Source organism: Cupressus sempervirens, chromosome 2 (genome assembly GCF_028749045.1).
Source record: "Cupressus sempervirens isolate cs-2001-9-10 chromosome 2, ASM2874904v1, whole genome shotgun sequence".
Taxonomy (NCBI): Eukaryota; Viridiplantae; Streptophyta; class Pinopsida; order Cupressales; family Cupressaceae; genus Cupressus; species Cupressus sempervirens.
Window position 1 is genome coordinate 556,167,866 of NC_143119.1, and position 20,927 is coordinate 556,188,792.

Genomic DNA, 20,927 nt, shown 5'->3' on the forward strand with positions numbered 1-20,927 from the left:
GTCACCACCCCTCTCAATCCCAAGGCTCTACCAATTGGCAAAAACTTAGGATGGAGAGTGGACCCTTGATGAAATTAGGGACGTTGAGTAATGCACCCATGCAACCATCTCTTTCCTTCTTGTCGTCACCCCTCTCAATCCCAAGGCTCTACCAATCAGCAAAAACTTAGGATGGAGAGTGGACCCTTGATGAAATTAGGGATGTTGAGAAATGCACCCGTGCAACCATCCATTCATAGAGAGATCTCCCCATTCACTTGTGACATGATGCACAATCCAAGTCCTAGATGCGAGCTCACCCTTGAAAGACTACTTTCCAAGACATCCCTCGATGACACATTAGAACAACAACCACTCTCGAACCATTCCCAATGTTGTGCTGATCAAGTCGGCATAGAGGTGACCTTAGGGAGCTGTTGCATAGCAATTAGGATGTGCTTTCATACCAATCTCTCACAAAAAAAAATGTTAGTTGTGAACAAATTTAGAATCCAAGGCTCATATCCATCGATATCGTCAGCACTAGGTCTATATTCAAAGGCCATGGAGAGGTTCCGATAAGAGAAGCTCCCATGCTCGCTTGCACAAACATCCCAAATGCTAGACACAAGCTCCTGCCCTTAGCATCGCTCTCAAGATCACCGCTATGACACATTGGAATTACAACCGTTGTTGAACAACTCCCAAATTTGTGCCGATGGAGTGAGAAAGAAGAGCAACTTTGGGGAGCCACACATAGAAAATGGGCTATTGCTTCATTTCGCTATTATATATAGATCTGATGTCATTGATTTTGTTTGGAATTTGAGGCTGCATTCATCCTTGCTCACACAAGCAATGGCTCTTCTAATCAAATGGCCACGAGGAGCTTCCAATAACAAAGGCTCCCTTGTCACTCGTGATGCACAGCCCAACTGCTAGATGATGGCTCACCCTTATGATCATTGCCTAGGAAACCACCATAATGGCACCATTGGAACGACAACCACTATCGAACCATTTCAAAAATTTTGTGCCAAAGAACTTGTTGCAAATAGAACAACTCTAGGGAGAGAGCCCTCGCATAGAAAAGTTAGGATGGCTTCATAACCCTTCCAATAGAAATGATGTTGGTGCCAATATTCAAAATATCAATAATGTGTTTTTCTCGAACACCTGCACTGATTCTATTGGGGAGGGTCACCGAGAGCTTTTGTTATCAAAGCTCCCATTGTAGCCGCGATAGGCACAAAAAAATTTTCTAGAGCGCCAAACACCCAACTCATGGCTAGACAAGGGCTCGCCATTAGATCAACTTTGAACAGATGCACTGTAGACTGGCAACCACTGCCAAGTCTCTTCTGTAATTGCATCGGTCAAGTGATCGAAGAAGGTGATCTAAGAGATAGTCCAAGGCTAGGCATTCGTTGGGGGATTCACGTCGATAGCAAAAATTTATGCAATACCCGAGCAACACCAGATGGAGGTGCTAGACGAGGGCTCCCATTTTAGATCAAGTTTTAAAATCACCAAGTAGACGTGATGAGGGCTGACAACCGCTACCAAACCTTTTTCCAAAATTGCGCCAGCTGAGTGACAAGAAAATATGATCTAAAGGAGAATCCAAGAATAACACCCCGAGGGTGGGCTTCATGCCCCTCTAATTGATTCAACATCGGCATCCACCATTTCAAAAGCTAACATATCCATCCACCTTGACACCGGTGTTGAATCAATGAGAGGGGCACGGGAGATGCTTGCGGCAACCACCTCTCGCATTGTAGCTGCTATAGGAACACAAAAAATTTCTAGAGCGCCCAACACCCACCTCATGGCTAGACAAGGGCTCGCCATTAGATCCATTTCAAAATCACTGAACAGACGCATTATAGAATGGCAACCGCTACCAATTCTCTTCCATAATTACATCAGTTGAGTGTCATTGGGGGATTCACGTCGATAGAAAAAATTTATGCAATACCCGAGCAACACCAGACAGAGGTGCTAGACAAGGGCTCCCATTTTAGATCAAGTTTTAAAATCACCAAGTAGATGCGGTGAGGGCTGGCAACTACTGCCAAACCTTTTTCTAAAATTGTGCTAGCTGAGTGACAAGAAAACATGATCTAAAGGAGAGTCCAGGAATAGCACCTCGAGGGTGGGCTTAATGCCCCTCTAATTGATTCAATGTCAGTGTCTACCATTTCAAGATCCAACATATCCATCCGCCTTGACACCGGTGTTGAATCAATCAAAGGGGCACGAGAGAGGCTCGCGACAAACACCTCTCCCATTGTAGCCATGATAGGCACACAAAAATAGCTAGAGCACCCACCACCCACCTCATGGCTAGACAAGGGCTCACCATTAGATCAACTTCGAAATCGTTGAATAGACACGTTGTAGAATGGCAACCATTGCCAAGTCTCTTCCATAATTTTTTTGGTCAAGTGATTGAATAAGCTGATCTAAGAGACAGTCCAAGGGTAAGCATTCATTGGGGGATTTGTGCCAATAGCAAAAAATTATGCAATACCCAAGCAACACCGGATGGACGTGCGAGATGAGGGCTCCCATTTTAGATCAAGTTTTAAAATCACCAAGTAGACGCGGTGAGGGCTAGCAACCACTACCAAACCATTTTTTGAAATTGCACCAGTAGAGTGACAAGAAAACATGATCTAAAGGAGAGTAGAGGAATAGCACCTCGAGGATGGGCTTCATGCCCCTCTAATTGATTCAATGTCGGCATCCACCATTTCAAAATTTGACATCTCCATTTGCCTTGACACTGGCATTTAATCAATGAGGGGGGCATGGGAGAGGCTGGAGGCAACGACCTCTCCCATTGTAGCCGTGATAGGCACACAAAAAATTACTAGAGCACCGAGCACCCACCTCATGGCTAGACAAGGGCTTGCCATTAGATTAGCTACAAAATTGCTGAATAGATGCGCAGTAGAATGGAAACTGCTGCCAAGTCTCTTCCCTAATTGCATCAGTCGAGTGATCGAAGAAGGTGATCTAAGAGAGATTCAAAGGGTAGGCATTCATTGGGGGATCCACGCCGATGGAAAAAATTTATGCAATACCCAAGCAACATCGGACGGACGTGCTAGATGAGGGCTCCCATTTTAGATCAAGTTTTAAAATCACCAAGTAGATGCGGTGAGGGCTAGCAACCACTGCCAAACCTTTTTCCAAAATTGCGCTAGTTAAGTGACAAGAAAACATGATCTAAAGGAGAGTCGAGGAATAACACCTCGAGGGTGGGCTTCATGCCCCTCTAATTGATTCAACGTCGGTGTCCACCATTTCAAAATCTAACATATCCATCTGCCCTGACACCAGCATTGAAATAATAAGGGTGGCATGGGAGAGGCTCGTGGAAACCACCTCTCCCATTGTAGCCGCGATAGGCATATAAAAAATTGCTAGAGCACCAGGCACCCACCTCATGGCTAGAAAAGGGCTCGCCAGTAGATCAAGTTCAAAATTGCAGAACAGACGCGCTATAGAATGGCAATCACTACCAAGTCTCTTCTGTAATTATGTCAGTCAAGTGATCGAAGAAGGTGATCTAAGAGAGGGTCCAAGGGTAGGCATTCATTGGGGGATTCACGCTGATAGCAAAAATATATGCAATACCTGAGCAACACCGGACAGAGGTGCTAGACGAGGGCTCCCATTTTAGATCGAGTTTTAAAATCACCAAGTAGACGCGGTGAGGGCTGGCAACTGCTGCCAAACCTTTTTCCAAAATTGTACCAGCTGAGTGACAAGAAAAAATGATCTAAAGGAGAGTCGACGAATAGCACCTTGAGGGTGGGCTTCATGCCCCTCCAATTGATTCAACGTCGGCGTCCACCGTTTCAAAATTTGACATATCCATCCGCCTTGACACCGATGTTGAATCAATGAGAGGGGCATGGGAGAGGCTGACGATGACCACCTCTCCTATATTAGCTATTAGTGCAAGGATTTCTTTGCATTAGAAATTAGCAAACACATTGAAAACTGCCTTAAAATTCCAAATCGTTGAAAATTTTGACCAAACAGCCATCCACGACCCAATTTTTTATGAGGTCGGCAGAGGAGCAAAAGATTGTCATCAATTAGGAGATGTGAATTCATGGAGCCAAGGGACTGAAATGGTAATTGAGCTCATCCGATCAACTGGATGAATTTCACATTGAAAGGGCCCAATCCAAAAGTTCTAGAGGTCATCTCTTGGAACTGTCAAGAACAAGGCCAATCTTACATGCAAACTTTGCTACTACGCAAACATAGGTTGCAATTAAAGAGAAATTGCAAGGCCGTCACACTAGCTTGAGGCTAATGCTTTGACTAAGTCAATTTTATCTTGCAATCACCATGTCACTGTTCATAGAGAGATCTCCCCATTCACTTGTGATGAAGCATAATCCAAGTGCTAGACAAGAGCTCGCCCTTGAAAGGCTTCTTTCCAAGACATCCCGATGACACATTGGAATGACAACTACTATTGAACCATTCCCAATGTTGTGCCAATCAAGTTGGCACAGAGGCGATCTTAGGGAGCTCCCTCGTAGAAATCAGGAAGTGCTTTCGTACCCATCTCTCACAAAAACCAATGTTAGCTGTGAACATATTTAGAATCAAGGGCTCGTATCCATCGATATCCTCGGCATTGGGTCTATATTCAAAGGCCACAGAGAGGTTTCAATAAGAGAAGCTCCCCTGATCGCTCATAAAAACATCCCAAATGCTAGACACAAGCTCTCACCCTTAGCATCGCTCTCCAGATCACCACAATGACACATTGGAATGACAACCACTGTCGAACAACTCCTGAATTTGTGTCGAGGGAAGTCACGCATAGAAAATGGGCTGTTGCTTCATTTCGCTCTTATATAGATCCAATGTCATTGATTTCATTTGGAATCTGAGGCTACATTCATCCTTACTCACACAAGCAATGGCTCTTCTCATCGAATGGCCATAAGGAGCTTTCGATTACAAAGGCTCCCTTGTCACTCGTGATGCGCAGCCCAACTGGTAGATGATGGCTTGCCCTTTAGATCGCTTCCCAAGCAAACACCACAACGGCACCATTGGAAAAACAACCACTGCCGAACCATTCCAAAAATTTTGTGCCAAAGAAGTTGTTGCAAAGAGAACCACTCTAGGGAGAGAGCCCTTGCATAGAAAAATTGGGATGGCTTCATGGCCCTCCCAATAGAAACAATGCTAGTGCTAATATTCCAAATTTGAATAACGTGTCTTTCTCTAACACCAGCACTGATTCTATTGGGGAGGGTCACCGAGAGCTTTTGTTATCAAAGCTCCCATTGTAGCCATCCATGACCCAATTTTTTATTAGGTTGTCAGAGGAGCAAAAAATTGTCATCGATTAGGAGATGTGAATTCATGGAGCCAAGGGAGTGAAATGGTCATCGAGCTCATCCGATCAACTAGATGAATTTCACCTTGAAGGGGCCCAATCCAAAAGTTTTGAAGGTCATCTCCTGGAAATGTCAAGAACAAGGCCAATCTTACATGCAAACTCTGCTAATGCACAAACATAGGTTGCAATTAAAGAGAAATTGCAAGGCCGTCACAATGGCCCGAGGCCAATGCTCTGACTAAGTCAATTTTCTCTTGCAATCACCATGCCACCATTCACAGAGAGATCTCCCCATTCACTTGTGACGCGATGCACAATCCAAGTGCTAGACACGATCTCACCCTTGAAAGACCACTTTCCAAGACATCCCCCGATGACACATTGGAATGAAAATTGTTGTCAAACCATTCCTAATGTTCTGCTGATCGAATTGGCATAGAGATGACCTTAGGGAGCTCCCACATAGCAATTGGGATGTGATTTTGTACCCATCTCTCACAAAAACCAATGTTAGATGTGAAAAAATTTAGAATCCAAGGCTCATATCCATCAATATCGTCGGCACTGGGTCTATATATTCAAAGGCCATAGAGACATTCCGATAAGAGAAGCTCTCCTACTCGCTCACACAAACATCCCAAATGCTAGACACAAGCTCTCGCCCTTAGCATCGCTCTCCAAATTACCACAATGACACATTGGAATGACAACCACTATCAAACAACTCCCAAATTTGTGCCGATGGAGTGAGAAAGAAGAGAAACTTTGGGGAGCCGCACATAGAAAATGGGCTGCTACTTCATTCTGCTCTTATATAGATCCGATGTCATTGATTTCATTTGGAATCCAAGGCTAAATTTTTCCTTGCTCACACAAGAAATGGCTCCTCTCTTCAAATGGCCATGGGGAGCTTCTAATTACAAAGGTTCCCTTGTCACTTGTGATGCATAGCCCAACTGCTAGATGATGGCTCGCCCTTCAAATCGCTGCTCAGACAACCACCACAATGGCACCATTAGAATAAAAACTGCTACAAAACCATTCCAAAATTTTTTTTCCAAATAAGTTGTTGTAAAGAGAATGACTCTGGGGAGAGAGCTCTCACATAGAAAAATTGATATGGCTTCACGACCCTCCCAATAGAAACGATGGTAGTGCCAATATTCCAAATCTAAATAACGTGTCTTTCTCGAACACCAGCACTGATTCTATTGGGGAGGGTCACCAAGAGCTTTTGTTATCAAAGCTCCCATTGTAGCCACAATAGGCACACAAAAAATTGCTAGAGCACTAGGCAGCCACCTCATGGCTAGACAAGGGCTCGCCATTAAATCAACTTTTAAATCACTGAATAGATGTGCTGTAGAATGGCAACCACTACCAAGTCTCTTCTGTAATTGTGTCGGTTGAGTGATCAAAGAAGGTGATCTAAGAGACAATCCAAGGGTAGGCATTCGTTGGGGGATTTGCGCTGATAGCAAAAATTTATACAATACCCAAGCAACACTGGACGGAGGTGCTAGATGAGGGCTCCCATTTTAGATCAACTTTTAAAATCACCAAGTAGACGCGGTGAGGGCTAGCAACTGCTGCCAAACATTTTTCCGAAATTGCACTAGCTAAGTGACAAGAAAACATGGTCTAAAGGAGAGTCGAGGAATAGCACCTCGAGGGTGGGCTTCATGCCCCTCTAATTGATTCAATGTCAGCATCCACCATTTCAAAATATGACATATCCATCTGCATTGACACTGGTGCTGAATCAATGAGAGGGGCACGGGAGAGGCTCACAGTAACCACCTCTCCAGATAAGCTATTAGTGTGAGGCTCGCTCTGCATTAGAAATTAGCGAACACACCAATAACTGCCTTAAAAATCCAAATCATTGAAAAATGTGACCAAACAGCCATCCACGACCCCATTTTTTATGAGGTTGATAAAGGAGCAAAATATTTTCATCAATCAGGAGATGGGAATTCATGGAGCCAAGGTAGTGAAATGGCCACCTTTTGGAGATTGGGCAGAATAGCTCGGCTCGGGTGGAATAGCTCGGGTAGGATGACTCGACAATACTATTTGCCTCAGTTCCTTTTTTAAGGTTTACTTGAGAGGAGCAGAAATAATGTTGGCCTTGATCATCTAGGAGTTTGAGTAGGATGGCATGGTAACAATGGCTCAGCATTTGGAGTGTCTATGGCAGCTGGATGGGATTTGAATTCATGGAGCCAAGGGAGTGACATGGTCATCGAGCTCATCTGATCAACTGGATGAATTTCACCTTGAAGGGGCCCAATCCAAAAAAATCTGGAGGTCATCTCCTAGAACTATCAAGACCAAAGGCCAATTTTACATGTTAACTCTGCTACTGCACAAACATAGGTTGCAATTATAGAGAAATTGCAAGGCTGTCAAAATGGCCCAAGGCCAATGCTCTGACTACTAAGTCAATTTTCTCTTGCAATGACCATGTCGCCATTCACAGAGAGATCTCCCCATTCACTTGTGATGACACACAATCCAAGTGCTAGACATGATCTCACCCTTGAAAGGCCACTTTCCAAGACATCCCGATGACACATTGGAATGACAACTGCTGTCGAACCATTCCCAATGTTGTGCTGATCGAGTTGGCACAAAGGCAATCTTAGGGAGCTCCCGCATAGCAATCGGGAAGTGCTTTCGTAATGATCTCTCATAAAAACAAATGTTAGCTGAACAAATTTAGAATCCAAAGCTCATATCCATCAATATCATTGACACTGGGTCTATATTCAAAGGCTACAAAGAGTTTTCGATAAGAGAAGCTCCCCTTCTTACTTGCACAAACATCCCAAATGCTAGACGCAAGCTCCCGCCCTTAGCATTGCTCTCTAGATCACTGCAATGACACATTGGAATGACAACCGTTGTTGAACAACTCTCAAATTTGTGTCGATGGAGTGAGAAAGAAGAGCCAGATCAGGTCGATGAAAATGGCTAAGCCAAATTTGGTCAGCCAGCATGGCTCACCCAAATTGGGTCGGCCAACATGGCTTGGCCACCATTTTTTGCCGAGAGCTTTCGATATTAAAGCTCCCATGTAGCCGCGATAAGAACATCATGAAAAATTGCTAGAGCACCGAGCACGCATAGAAAATTTCCATTATACCAAGCAACACCAGAGTGCTAGATAAGGGCTCACATTTAGATCAAGTTTTAAAATCACCAAAAAAACATGCCCTGGATTGGCAACTGCTGTCTCACCTTTTCCAAAATTGAGTCATCAAAAAACATGATCTAAAGGAGAGCCAAGGAAAAGCACTCAGAGATCACTTCATGCCCCTTTCATTGATTCAACATTAGCATACACCGTTTGAAAATCCAACAATCTGATCCACCTAGATACCAATGTTGAATCAATGAAAGGGGCATAGGAGAGGCTCACGACAACCACCTCTCCTATATAAGCTATTATTGCTAGGCTCCTTCTGCATTTGAAATCTATGGTAGTACAAAAAAATCCCTTAAAAATCCAATTCAATGAAAAAAGTGACCAAATAGCCATCCGCGACACCATTTTTGGAGATTGGAAAGATCGGGTCGACGAAAATAGCTTGGTCAGATTGGGTCGGCCAGCACAGCTCACCCAAATTTGGTCGACCAGAATGGCTCGACCAAAAAGATATGCCATGGATTCGCAACCGCTGCCTCACCTTTTCCAAAATTGAGTCATTAGAAAACATGATCTAAAGGGAAAAGCACTCAGAGATCACTTTATGCCCCTTTCATTAATTCAGCATTAGCATACACCATTTGAAAATCCAACAATCCGATCCGCCTAGACACCAATGTTGAATCAATGAAAGGGGCATGGGAGAGGCTTGCGACAACCAACTCTCCTATATAAGCTATTAGTGTGAGGCTCCTTCTGCATTAGAAATCTACAATAGCACGGATAAATCCCTCAAAAATCCAATTCAATGAAAAATGTGACCAAACAGCCATCTATGACACCGTTTTTGGATCTCGGCCAGATCGGGTCGACGAAAAAGGCTCGTCTAGATCGGGTGAGCTAGAATGGCTCACCCAGATCGGGTCGGCCAGCATGGCTTGCCCAGATCAGGTTGGCCAACATGGCTCGCCCAGATCGGGTTGGCCAGCATGGCTTGAACACCATTTTTTGCTGAGAGCTTTCGATATTAAAGCTCCCATGTAGCCGTGATAAGTACACCATGAAATATTGCTAGAGTACCAAGCACCCATAGCAAATTTCCATTATACCAAGCAACGTCAGAGTGCTAGATAAGGGCTCACATTTAGATCAAGTTTTAAAATCACCAAATAGACATGCCATGGATCGGCAACTGCTGCCTCACCTTTTCCAAAATTGAGTCATCAAAAAAAATGATCTAAAGGAGAGCCAAGGAAAAGCACTGAGATTGCTTCATGCCCCTTTCATTGATTCAACATCAGCATACACCATTTGAAAATCCAACAATCTGATCTGCCTAGACACCAATGTTGAATCAATGAAAGGGGCATGGGAGAGGCTCGCGGTAACCACCTCTCCTATATAAGCTATTAGTGTGAGGCTCCTACATTTGAAATCTACGATAGCACAGACAAATCCCTTAAAAATCCAATTCAATGAAAAATGTGACCAAACAGTCATCCACGACACCGGTTCTGGAGCTCAGCCAGATCAGGTCAGCTAGAATGGCTCACCCAGATCAAGTCGGCCAGCATGGCTCACCCAAAATGGCTCGGCCACCATGGCTTGCCCAAATCGGGTTGGCCAGAATGGCTCGCCCAGATCGGCTTGACCAGCATGGCTCGGCTAGAACGGCTCGGCCAGATCGGGTCGGCTAGCATGGCTGGCCCAAATCGGGTCAGCCAAGCAGGCTCGTCCACCATTTTTCAAGCACACTACCTCCATTATATAAGCTATTAGTGCAAGGCTTACTCTACATCAGAAATGTACATTCAGTGGACAAGTACCTTAAAACTCAATTCAATGAAAAATGTGACTGAATAGCCATCCACGACCCCATTTTTGATGAGGTTGTCAATGGAGACAAAGATTGGCATTGGTTAGACAATTTGATTGCATCAGTGAGGGGGGTAAATTGATCAGTTTTTGGAGACTGACTAGAATGACTCGACGACCATTTTATATTGGAAGCTACTTGATTTGATAATTATGAATCAAGTAGAATGGCTTGGGTACCCATATTATATCACAAGTTACCCAAATTTGAAAATTATGGCTCGGCTTGAATTTTGTATCATAGGCAACCCAATTAAAAAATTATGGCTCAGCTAGAATGGCTCAACTTCCATTTTATATCCAAGGCTACCCAATTTGAAAATTATGACTCGACTTTATTTCGAGCACACTGCCTCTCTTATATAAGATATTACTGCAAGGCTTGCTCTGCATTTGAGAATATGCATTCACATAGACAAGTGCCTTAAAAAAATCAATTCATTGAAAAATGTAATTGAATAGCCATCCACGACCCCATTTTTGCTGAATTTGGCAATGGAGCCAAAAATTGACATTGATTAGGTGGTGTGATTTCATGAGCCATGGGAGTAAATTGATGGTGATGAAAGATGGTAAGTCAACTTGGTGAGACGACTTGACTCAGTGAGCTGACCTAGCAAGCGGAGTTGGTGAGCAAACTGAAAGACTTGACTTGGTGGGCACACTTGAAATTTTGACTCATGAGCCACCTTGGTGAGCTAACTTGGGGAGTGACTTGGTGAGAGTACTTGGTGGGCTGACCTGGCAAGGTGACTTGATCAACAAACTTAGAGAGTTGACTTTGTGAGAGTACTTGGTGGGTAAAACTAGCGGGGTGACTTGATGAATGAACTTAAAGAGTCAACATGGTGAGAGAACTTGGTGGGCCGAGCTAGCAGGGTGAATTGATGAACAAACCTAAAGAGTCGACTTTGTGAGAGTACTTGGTGGGCAGACCTGGCGGGGTGACTTGATGACCAAACTTAAAGGGTCGACTTGGTGAGAGTACTTGGTGGGAAAACCTAGCAGAGCGACTTGCTGAAAAAACTTAAAGAGTCAACTTGGTGAGAGTACTTGGTGGGGTGACTTGATGACAAAAACCTAAAGAGTTGACTTGGTGAGAGTACTTGGTGGGCCGACTTGGCGGGGTGACTTGATGAACAAACTTAAAGATTCGACTTGTTGAGAGTAATTGGTGGGCTGAACTGGCAGGGTGACTTCATGAACAAACTTAAAGAGTCAACTTGGTGGGCCGACATGGTAGAGTGACTTCATGAACGAACCTAAAGAGTCCACTTGGTGGGCCGACCTAGTGGGGTGACTTGATGAACAAACTTAAAGAGTCGACTTCGTGAGAGTAATTTGTGGGATGACCTGGCGGGATGACTTGATGAATGAACTTAAAGAGTTGACTTCGTGGGGTGAATTGATGAATGCACTTGAAGGTTTAACTTGGTGGGGTGACTCTATGAATGGGCCTAAAGAGTTGACTTGGTGAGAGTACTTGGTGAGTTGACTTGATGAACAGACTTAAAGAATCAACTTGGTGAGAGTACTTGGTGGGGTGACTTGATGAACGCACTTGAACAATCGACTTGGTTAGAGTACTTGGTGGAGTGACTTGTTGAACAGACTCAAAGAGTCAACTTGGTGAGATTACTTAGTGGCTCGACTTGATGAGAAGACTTAAAGAGTCCACTTGGTGAGAGTAGTTGGTTGGGTGAAATGATGAACAAACTTAAAGAATCGACTTGGTGGGAGTACTTGGTTGGCCGAACTAGTGGGGTGATTTGATGAAAAAACATAAAGCGTCAACTTGGTGAGATGACTTGGTGGGCCGAGCTAGTAGGGTGAATTGATGAACGAACCTAAAGAGTCAACTTTGTGAGAGTACTTGGTGGGCAGACCTGGCAGGGTTACTTGATGACAAAACTTAAAGGGTTAATTTGGTGGGCCAACCTAGTGGAGTGACTTGTTGAATGAACTTAAAGATTCAACTTCGTGAGAGTACTTGGTGGGGTGACTTGATGAAAAAACCTAAAAAGTTGACTTGGTGAGAGTACTTGGTGGGCTGACCTGGTAGGGTGACTTGATGAACAAACTTAAGGAGTTGACTTGGTGAGGGTACTTGCTGGGCTGACTTGGCAGGGTGACATGATGAACGAAATTAAAGAGGTGACTTGGTGGGCCAACATGGTAGAGTGACTTCATGAATGAACTTAAAGAGTCTACTTGGTGGGCTGACTTGGCGAGGTGACTTGATGAACAAACTTAAGGAGTCAACTTGGTGAGAGTAATTTGTGGGCTAACCTGGCGGGGTGACTTGATGAATGAACTTAAAGATTCAACTTGGTGGGGTGACTTGATGAATGCACTTGAAGGATCGACTTGGTGGGATGACTCTTTGAATGGACCTAAAGAGTTGACTTGGTGAGAGTACTTGGTGGGTTGACTTGATGAGCAAACTTAAAGAGTTGACTTGGTGAGAGTACTTGGTGGGGTGACTTGATGAACACAGTTGAAGAATCGACTTGGTTAGAGTACTTGGTGGGGTGACTTGACGAACAGACTCAAAGAGTCAACTTTGTGAGATTACTTAGTGGCTCGACTTGATGAGTAGACTTAAAGAGTCAATGTGGTGAGAGTACTTGGTGGGGTGAAATGATGAACAAACTTAAAGAGTCAACTTGGTGAGAGTACTTGTTCTCGTGACTTGATGAACGAACTTGAAGAGTTGACTTGGTGGGGTGACATGATGAAAGGACTTAAAGAGTCAACTTGGTGAGAGTACTTGGTGGGGCAACTTGATGAACAGACTTAAGGGGTCCTAAAGAGTTGACTTTGTGAGAGTACTTGGCGGGGCGAACTGATGAACAAACTTAAAGAGTCAACTTGGTGGGAGTACTTGGTGGGCCGACCTGGTGGGGTGACTTGATGAATGGACTTATAGAGTCAACTTGGTGAGAGTACTTATTCTTGTGACTTGATGAATGGACTTAAAGAGTTGGCTTGGTGGGGTGACTTGATGAAAGGACTTAAAGAGTCGACTTGGTGGGGTTAGTTGATGAACAAACTTAAAGGGTCAACTTTGCGGGGTGACTTGATGAATGGACCTAAAGAGTTTACTTGGTGAGATTACTTGGTGGGGTGACTTGATGAACAAACTTAGAGAGTTGACTTGGTGAGAGTACTTGGTGGGCCGATTTGGTTGGGTGACTTCGTGAATGGACTTAAAGAGTCAACTTGGTGAGAGTACTTGGTGGGGTGACTTGATGAATGGACTTCAAGGGTCGACTTGGTGGGGTGACTTGATGAACGATCCTAAAGAGTTGACTTGGTGAGAGTACTTGGTGGGGTGACTTGATGAACAGACTTAAAGAGTCAAATTGGTGAGAGTACTTGGTGGGGTGACTCGATGAACTCACTTGAAGGGTCAATTTGGTGGGGTGACTTGATGAACAGAGTTAAAGAGTTGACTTGGTGAGAGTACTTGGTTGGGTGACTTGATGTACACACTTGAAGAATCGACTTGGTTAGAGTACTTGGTGGGGTGACTTGATGAGTGAACTTAAAGAGTCGACTTGGTGGGCGACTTGGCAGGGTGACTTGATGAACGAACGTAGAGAGTCGACTTGGTGAGAGTACTTGGTGAATTGGTGGGCTGACCTGGGCGAGTGACTTAATGAATGAACTTAAAGAGTCCACTTGGTGGGCTGACCTGGCGGGGTGACTTGATGAATGAACCTAAAGAGTCAACTTGGTGAGAGTATTTGGTGGGCAGACATAGCGGGGTGATTTGATGAATGAACTTAAAGAGTCAACTTGGTGAGAGCACTTGGTGGGGTGACTTAATGAACGAACCAAAAGAGTCAACTTGGTGGGCTGACCTAGCAGGGTGACTTGATGAATGAACTTAAAGAGTCAACTTGGTGGGCTGACCTAGCAAGTTGACTTGCTAAACAAACTTAAAGATTCAACTTGGTGAGAGTACTTGGTGGACCGACTTGGCAGGGTGACTTGAGGAACAAACTTAAAGAGTCAACTTGGTGAGAGTACTCGGTGGGCTGACCTAGTCACGTGAATTGATGAATGAACTTAAAGAGTCAAATTGGTGAGAGTACTTGGTGGGGTGACTTAATGAATGAACCAAAAGAGTTGACTTGGTGGGCTGACCTAGCAGGGTGACTTGATGAACAAACTTAAAGAGTCGACTTGGTGGGCTGACCTGGTAGGGTGACTTGGTGAACAAACTTAAATAATCGACTTGGTCAGACTACTTGGTGGGCCGACCTGGCAAGGTGACTTAAGGAAAAAAATTAAAGAGTCAACTTGGTGGGCCGACTTGGCTGGGTGACTTGATGAATGAACTTAAAGAGTCGACTTGGTCAGTCGAACTAGCGGGGTGACTGGGTGAGAGTACTTGGTGGGCTGACCTAGTAGGGTGACTTGATGAATGAACTTAGAGAGTCGACTTTGTGAGAGTACTTGGTGGGTCAAACTGGTGGGGTGACTTGATGAACGAACTAGAAGAGTCGACTTGGTGAGAGAACTTGGTGGGCCGAGTTAGCAGGGTGAATTGATGAACGAACCTAAAGATTCAACTTTGTGAGAGTACTTGGTGGGCTGACTTGGCAGGGTGACTTGATGACTGAACTTCAAGGATCGACTTGGTAAGAGTACTTGGTGGGCCGACCTGGCGGAGTGACTTGATGAACGAACTTAAAGAGTTAACTTGGTGGGCTGACTTGGTAGAGTGACTTTATGAACGAACTTAAAGAGTCGACTTGGTGGGCCGACCTGGCGGGGTGAGTTGATGAACGAACTTAAAGAATCAACTTGGTGGGAGTACTTGGTTGGCAAAACTAGTGGGGTGACTTGATGAATGGACATAAAGAGTCAACTTGGTGAGAGTACTTTTACATGTTCTGGTGACTTGATGAATGGACTTAAAGAGTCGACCAAGTGGGGTGACTTGATGAAAGGACTTAAAGAGTTGACTTGGTGAGAGTACTTGGTGGGGTGACTTGATGAAGGAACTTAAAGGGTCGACTTGGTGGGGTCACTTGGTGAACAGACCTAAAGAGTTGACTCGGTGAGAGCACTTGGTGGGGTGACTTGATGAATGGACTCAAAGAGTCGACTTGGTGAGAGTACTTGGTGGCTTGACTTGATGAGGAGAATTAAAGAGTCCAATTGGTGAGAGTACTTGGTAGGGTGAACTGATGAACGGACCTAAAGAGTCGACTTGGTGGGCCAACTTGCTGGGGTGACTTGATGAAGGGACATAAAGAGTAGACTTGGTGAGAGTACTTGTTCTAGTGACTTGATGAACAGACTTAAATAGTCAACTTGGTGGGGTGACTTGATGAAAGGACTTAAAGAGTCAACTTGGTGAGACTACTTGGTGGGGCGACTTGATGAACACACTTGAAGAATCTACTTGGTTAGAGAACTTGGTGGAGTGACTTGATGAATGGACTCAAAGAGTCAACTTGGTGAGAGTACTTGGTGGCTCGACTTGATGAGTAGACTTAAAGAGTCAACTTGGTGAGAGTACTTGGCGGGGTGAGCTAATGAATGGACTTAAAGAGTCGACTTGGTGGGAGTACTTGGTGGGCCGACCTGGTGGGGTGACTTGATGAACAAACTTAAAGAGTCGACTTGGTTAGATTGCTTGTTCTGGTGACTTGATGAATGAACTTGAAGAGTCGATTTTGTGGGGTCACTTGATGAAAGGACTTAAAGAGTCAACTTTGTGAGAGTACTTGGTGGGGCGACTTGATGAACAAACTTAAAGGGTCGACTTGGCAGGGTGACTTGATGAACGGACCTAAAGAATTGACTTGGTGAGAGTACTTGGCGGGGTGAAATGATGAATAGACTTAAAGAGTCAATTTGGTGGGAGTACTTGGTGGGCTGACCTAGTGGGGTGAGTTGATGAATGGACTTAAAGAGTCGGCTTGGTGGGGTGACTTGATGAAAGGACCTAAAGAGTTGACTTAGTGGGGTGACCTGATGAACAAACTTAAAGGGTTGAATTTGCAGGGTGACCTGATGAACGGCCCTATAGAGTTGATGTGGTGAGAGTACTTAGTGGGGTGACCTGATGAACAAACTTAGAGATTTGACTTGGTGAGAGTACATGGTGGACCGACCTAGTTGGGTGACTTCATGAACAGACTTAAAGAGTTGACATGGTGAGAGTACTTGGTGGGGTGACTTGATGAACGAACTTCAAGGGTCAACTTGGTAGGGTGACTTGATGAACGGTCGTAAAGAGTTGACTTGGTGAGAGTACTTGGTGGGGTGACTTGATGAAGACACTTAAAGAGTCGAATTGGTGAGAGTACTTGGTGGGGTTACTTGATGAATGCACCTGAAGGGTCAACTTTGTGGGGTGACTTGATGAACAGAGTTAAGGAGTCAACTTGGTGAGAGTACTTGGTCATTTGACTTGATGAACGCACTTGAAGAATCCACTTGGTTAGATTACTTGGTGGGGTGATTTGATGAAAGAACTTAAAGAGTCAACTTGGTGAGAGTACTTGGTGGCACGATTTGATCAGAAAACTTAAAAAGTTAACTTGGTGAGAGTACTTGGCGGGGTGACCTGATGAATTGACTTAAAGATTCAACTTGGTGAGAGTACTTGGTGGGCCAACCTGGTGGGGTGACTTGATGAATGGTCTTAGAGAGTCGACTTGGTGAGAGTACTTATTCTAGTGACATGAAGAATGGACTTAAAGAGTTGACTTGGTGGTGTGAATTCATGAAAGGACTTAAAGAGTCGACTTGGTGAGAGTACTTGGTGGGGTGACTTGATGAACTGACTTAAAGGGTCAACTTGGTGGGGTGACTTGATGAACAAACCTAAAGAGTTGACTTGGTGAGATCACTTGGTGGGGTTACTTGATGAAAGGACTTAAAGAGTCGACTTGGTGAGAGTACTTGGTGGGGTGACATGATGAATACACTTGAAGAATCAACTTGGTTCGAGTACTTGGTGGGGTGACTTGATGAACAGACTTAAAGAGTTGACTAGGTGAGAGTACTTGGGGGCTCGACTAATTGAGTAGACTTAAAGAGTCAACTTGGTGAGAGTACTTGGTGGGGTGAACTAACGAATGGACTTAAAGAGTCAACTTGGTGGGCTGACCTAGTGGGGTGATTTGATGAATGGACTTAAAGTGTCAACTTGGTGAGAGTACTTGTTCTGGTGACTTGATGAACAGACGTAAAGAGTCAACTTGGTGATAGTACTTGGTGGTGCAACTTGATGATCTGACTTAAAGAGTCAACTTGTTGAGAGTACTTGGCAGGGTAAACTGATGACAAAACTTAAAGAGTCAACTTGGTGAGAGTACTTTGTGGGCCGACCTGGTGGGGTGACTTGATGAATGGACTTGAAGAGTCAACTTGGTGAGAGTACTTGTTCTAGTGACTCAATGAACGAACTTAAAGAGTCGACTTGGTGGGTGACTAGATGAAAGGACTTAAAGAGTTGACTTGCTGAGAGTACTTTGCAGGGTGACTTGATGAATGGACTTAAAGGGTCAAATTGGAGGGGTGACTTGATGAACGTACCTAAAGAGTTTACTTGGTAAGAGTACTTGGTGGGGTGACTTGATGAACAGACTTAAAGAGTCAGCCTAGTGAGAGTACTTGGTGGGGTGACTTGATGAACGCACTTGAAGGGTGGCCTTGGTGGGGTGACTTGATGAATGGACCTAAAGAGTTGACTTGGTGAGAGTACTTGGTGGAGTGAGTTGATGAATAGAACTAAAGAGTTGACTTGGTGAGAGTACTTGTTGGGGTGACTTGATGAATGCACTTGAAGAATCGACTTGGTTAGAGTACTTGGTGGGGTGACTTGATGAACAAACTCAAAGAGTCAACTTGGTGAGAGTACTTGGTGGCTCAACTTGATCAGAAAACTTAAAGAGTCCAATTGGTGAGAGTACTTGGCAGGGTGAACTGATGAACAGACTTAAAGAGTCGACTTGGTGGGCTGACCTGGTGGGTGACTTGATCAACAGACATAAATCGTTGACTTTGTGAGAGTACTTGTTCTGGAGACTTGATGAACGGACTTAAATTGTCAACTTGGTGGGGTGAGTTGATGAGAGGACTTAAAGAGTCGACTTGGTGAAAGTACTTGGTGGGGTGACTTGATGAATAGACTTAAAGGGTCGACTTGGCAGGGTGACTTGGTGAACGGACTTAAAGAGTTATCTTGGTGAGAGTACTTGGTGGGGTGACTTGATGAACAGACTTAAAGAGTCGACTTGGTGAGAGTACTTGGTGGGATGACTTGATGAATGCACTTAAAGTATCGACTTGGTGAGAGTACTTGGTGGGGTGACTTGATGAACAAACTCAAAGAATCAACTTGGTGAGAGTACTTGGTGGCTCAACTTGATGAGCAGACTTAAAGAGTCAACTTGGTTAGAGTACTTGGTGGGGTGAACTGATGAATAGACTTAAAGAGTCCACTTGGTGGGAGTGTTTGATTGGCCGACATGGAGGGGTGACTTGATGAAGGGAGATAAAGAGGCAACTTGGTGAGATTACTTGTTCTGGTGACTTGATGAATAGACTTAAAGAGTCAACTTGGTGGGATGACTTGATGAAAGATATTAAAGAGTCGACTTGGTGATAGTACTTGGTGTGGTGACTTGATGAACGTACTTGAAGAATCAACTTCGTTTGAGTACTTGGTGGGGTGACTTGATGAATGGACTTAAAGAGTCAACTTGGTGAGAGTACTTGGTGGCTCGACTGGATGCACAGACTTAAAGAGTCAACTTGGTGAGAGTACTTGGAAATGTGAACTAATGAATGGACTTAAAGACTCAACTTTGTGGGAGTACTTGGTGGGCTGACCTGGTTGGGTGACTTGATGAATGGACCTAAAGAGTCGACTTGGTGAGAGTACTTGTTCTGGTGACTTGATGAACAGACTTAAAGAGTCAACTTGGTGAGAGTACTTGGTGGCGCGACTTGATGATCAGACTTAAAGAGTGAACTTGTTGAGAGTACTTGGTGGGCTGAACTGATGAACAGACTTAAAGAGTCAACTTGGTGGGCTGACCTGGTGGGGTTACTTGATGAATGGACCTAAAGAGTCAACTTGGTTAGAGTACTTGGCAGGGTGACTTGATGAACAGACTTAAAGAGTTGATTTGGTGAGAGTTCTTGGTGGCGTGACTTAATGAACGCACTTGAAGGGTTGACATGGAGGGGTGACTTGATGAACAGACCTAAAGAGTTGGCTTGGTGAGAGTACTTGGTGGGGTGACTTGATGAAAAGACTTAAAGAGTCGAGTTGGTGAGAGTAATTTTTGGGCTGACTTGATGAACGCACTTGAAGAATCAACTTGGTTAGAGTACTTGGTGGGGTGACTTGATGAACGGAGTCAAAGAGTCAACTTGGTGAGAGTACTTGGTGGATCAACTTGATGAGCAGACTTAAGTAGTCAACTTGGTGAGAGTACTTGGTGGGGTGAACTGATGAATGAATTTAAAGAGTCGACTTGGTGGGAGTACTTGGTGGGCCAACCTGGTGGGGTGACTTGATGAAGGGACATAAAGAGTCAACTTGGTGAGATTACTTTTTCTGGTGACTTGATGAATGGACTTAAAGAGTCAACTTGGTGGGGTGACTTGATGAAAGGACTTAAAGAGTCAACTTGTGAGAGTACTTGGTGGGGTGACTTGATGAACGGACTTAAAGGGTCAACTTGGTGGGGTGACTTGATGAAAAAAACTAAAGAGATGACTTGGTGAGAGTACATGGTGGGGTGACTTGATGAACAGACTTAAAGATTCAACTTGGTGAGAGTACTTGGTGGGGTGACTTGATGAACGCACTTGATGAATCGACTAGGTTAGATTACTTGGTGGGGAGACTTGATGAATGGACTCAAAGAGTTGACTTGGTGACAGTACTTGGTGCCTTGACTTGATGAGAAAATTTAAAGAGTCAACTTGTTGAGAATACTTTGCAGGGTGAACTGATGAACAAACTTAAAGAGTCAACTTGGTGGGAGTACTTGGTGGGCTAACCTTGTGGGGTGACTTGATGAACGAACTTAAAGAGTCAACTTGGTGAGAGTACTTGGCATGGTGAACTAATGAATGTACTTAAAGAGTCAACTTGGTTGGAGTACTTGGTGGGCCAACCTGGTGGGGTGACTTGATGAACAGACTTAAAGAGTCAACTTGGTGAGAGTACTTGTTCTAGTGACTTGTTGAATGGACTTAAAGAGTCAGCTTGGTGGGGTGACTTGATGAAAGGAGTCAAAGATTTGACTTGGTGGGGTGACTTGATGAATGAACATTAAGGGTCGACTTTGTAGGGTTTCTTAATGAATGGACCTAAAGAGTTGACTTGGTGAGAGTACTTGGTGTGGCGACTTGATGAACATACTTAGAGAGTCGACTTGGCGAGAGTACTTGGTGGACCAACCTACTTGGGTAACTTCATGAACGGACTTAAAGAGTCAACTTGGTGAGAGTACTTGGTGTGCTAACCTTGTGGGGTGGCTTGATGAACGG